The sequence below is a fragment of the Citrus clementina genome, unplaced genomic scaffold, assembly GCF_000493195.1.
Source record: "Citrus clementina cultivar Clemenules unplaced genomic scaffold, Citrus_clementina_v1.0 scaffold_2, whole genome shotgun sequence".
Classification (NCBI taxonomy): Eukaryota; Viridiplantae; Streptophyta; class Magnoliopsida; order Sapindales; family Rutaceae; genus Citrus; species Citrus x clementina.
Window position 1 is genome coordinate 16054305 of NW_006262688.1, and position 3397 is coordinate 16057701.

The window sequence follows — 3397 nt, forward strand, 5'->3', positions numbered from 1 at the left end:
ATGTTTTCAGTTTGGTCACAGTGGCATGATCGGTTTGAAGAGCTACGACTCGATTTCATTTGAGCATGTTGTGTGCCAGTATAGGATGGGTATTTAGAGAATCTATTGTTTTGACAGTAGAGATGTTTAGCTCAATAAATAAATTTCCTGAAAGATCGTTCAAGGCATACAGGTCACGATTGTTACTATATGAAGTTTGTTCTAAGGTCTTGTTGGTATTTATATTATCGACAGAAGCAGCATGCATGTTATTAGATAAAGGGCTCTTTTGAGGTGAATTTGCTAAGGGATTTTTGAGTAAAGAGGTATGAGGTTCATAAAGGTTTTCAATTATCATAGCATTGTTTAGAAGGCTTTAAGTGGGAGATAATAGTTCATTCATATTTGGAGATGCGGCAGTGTTGTTTAGAGTAGCAACTTTAATGTGCCCAAGAGAAGTGTTGTTGAACGACTCTATCAAAGTTTTTGGGGGACATTGTGATACATCTAGAGTAGTGGGAATGCTAGAAGCATCCTGCACATAAGAAGAATCTTTTAGATTTTGATAAGGAATGCATAATTCATTAGAGATTAGATGGTGAGAGATATAAATTTTATTGTTTTGCGGAAAGAGACAGCGGTACCCCTTATTAATGGGGATGTAACAAATAAAAATACAAGGAAGAGTTTTTTTTTTCAAACTAGGTTTATTGTAATCCCTTAGAGAACGAAAACAACGATAACCAAAAATTTCAATTTCACTGTGATTGGGAGTTTCCTTGAAAAGTAACTCATTTAAGTGCGTTCATCTAAATTTATTAATGAGATATACGACTGTTAAAGCAAGCCCCCACCTACTATTTTAATGGTAACAAAGATTCAAATAACATAGTAAGGGCAATCTCCTGTATATGTCTGTGTTTCGTTTCTGTAACTCCATTTTGTTAAGGAGAATAATGACATGAAGTTTGTTTGATAATTCTAAATTGTTGAAGGTGTCATTGGAAACTGATAGAGCTAAATTCTCCTCTACCATGGCTTTAAAAAATTTTGATCTTTCATTCCATCTTATTTTCCACCTGTTTTTAGAATTTAAAGAAACACTAAAAAAAAATCAGATTTTGATTTTAAAGGAAATAATCAATAATAACGTGTGTAATCATCCACAAATAATGCATAGTAACGAAAACCTTGATTGCAAGCAAGTTGAGCGGGGCCTCACAAGTCAAAGTGAATTTTATCAAGGGAAAATAAAAAAATTTATTAGATAAACTAGGAATTTACAATTTTTGCCTAATTGGCATGAAACGCGAACATTAGTGTTTTTATTCCAATTGGTTACATTGATAGATCCATTAGTGCGCAAGACTTGCAATATTTTAGGACTTGGATGGCCAAGTCTCTTATGCCACATGTATTGATTTTCTGAGTTTCTTCGTATTGTTTGAAAGGCTAAATTTCCTCCTTCATTGAGCACGTACAAGTCCCTATGCCTAGTTCGTTAAGCCAGTAGCTGGTTCTCCTTGCTTTTTACAACAAATAAAAAATATTTAAATTCTACATAAAAATTTATATAATCCATAAGTTTGTTTACTAATAGGAGGTTCTTTTTTTGTTTGGGAACAATCAAAAAATTTTTTTAAGTTTAATTTCCCATGTGTGGTATCACCGATATGAGAAATACATAAACTTCAGCAATTCCGTACAAAAATCTTATCAAAACTGCTGTAGGTATGGATTTCTTCAACTTACCAGTGTTATTTACTATGTGGGTAGTAGCACCTGCATCAGTAAAAAGTAGTGCATCATCCAAGGGCTTGTGGTGCTTCCACTTTAGAGGTAAAGTAGTCATACCAAATCCGTTGTTGGGTAATTTTTATTGTTGTAAGTGTCAATATGCAAGTGTACACAACAATTAATATACTATGAGTATTCAGATCGTCTCCACAGGGATTAATGTTATAGGATTTACTACAACAATCTTAATAGTGTAATTTTCAGGCTAAAATAAAATAATCAATGAAATTAACGAACTAATGAAATTACAAATGGAATAAACAAAATGCAATAAGGAAAATCTCAAATTAAAATCTGGGATGCACTTAATGAGAAAGGAGCAGTTGAGTGATTAAATTAACTTAATTGTATTGACCATTTTTCCAATTAAAATTCTGTTGCTACAACATCAACTACAGCACTGGGCAAAATCCATCATGCATTCTCAACTATCGCCTGTTGGATATCTTATATCTAAACACAACCTAACAGTGATTAATTGTTATGTTAACATTAGATATAACATTATGCATTCCAGGTTCCAATTGCCCTACAAGGTAAATCCCTATGTCTAGTTCTTCACTAATTTTAGATAAAGCACAGCCCTATTCAAATCCATATTAACTCAACTCAGAAAACTCAATCTAAAATCATGTATTGTCTTAATTTGTTCCACTAAGTCATACCTTTTTTAGGCTCCTTCTTAGCTAGTGTCCACTAAATGAGTGGTCAACCGAAATAGGGAATTGTAATAAGTAAAATCAAGACAAAGTGCTATAGCAAATTCGGAGCAACACACATATATCAGTCAAATAGCCATTAAGCTTGTTTATCACTCAACCACAACAAAGTTTAGTTCATGATTTGTGATAAAACATTAACAAGAATCATTTTAGCCATCAAATACATTCCCATAAAAAAATAAAAACAAGAAAATAAGATAAGGAATTGAGTTCTGCTAAGTCTTTGCGATCTCTCCTTCTTTTTCTCCTTAAGTCCTATGTTGCAACCCTCAAATCTCTCTTATTTTTCTTAAGTGATGGCTCTCTCTTTTTCTTTTCATATGTGCTCCTTTTATATCTTGGAATTAAGGCACCAAAAAGTGTGTGGTTCCATGTCTCCCATTTTTGGAAACCTCATATTGCAATCCTTTTGTGCCCGTTGCTGCTTTGTCAGTTAGCACACACAAAATCTTATTTGCAATTGCTACGGGATTGCTGCAGCGATAGCTACAGCATCATCTCTATTCCACACTTGTATTATTTTCTCTGCAGTCAAGTTCTTTTGCCATCTCTACAAGTCTATAACTGCAGCTTCCATCCATAAAGCTTGAACTTTTTGGTTCCCCTACAATCATGCACATAATCAGAGCACAAAGTGATCTAAAACACAATCAATTTATTAAAATTAAACTTAAATAGATGCTCATGCAAAATGTAACTAAAAATGTAATAAAAACACATCATTTACTCTCTAAATAATATTGGTTTAAGTCTAAAATTGTCATGAGCATTAGCATTTCATAGAGTTATCACAACCCCAAACTTAAACCATTACTTATCCTTAAGTAATGATAATAACACCAACACTTCAATCACCTAGTCAACAAATAACTTAGCTCTATATGTGAACAGTGTCGTGA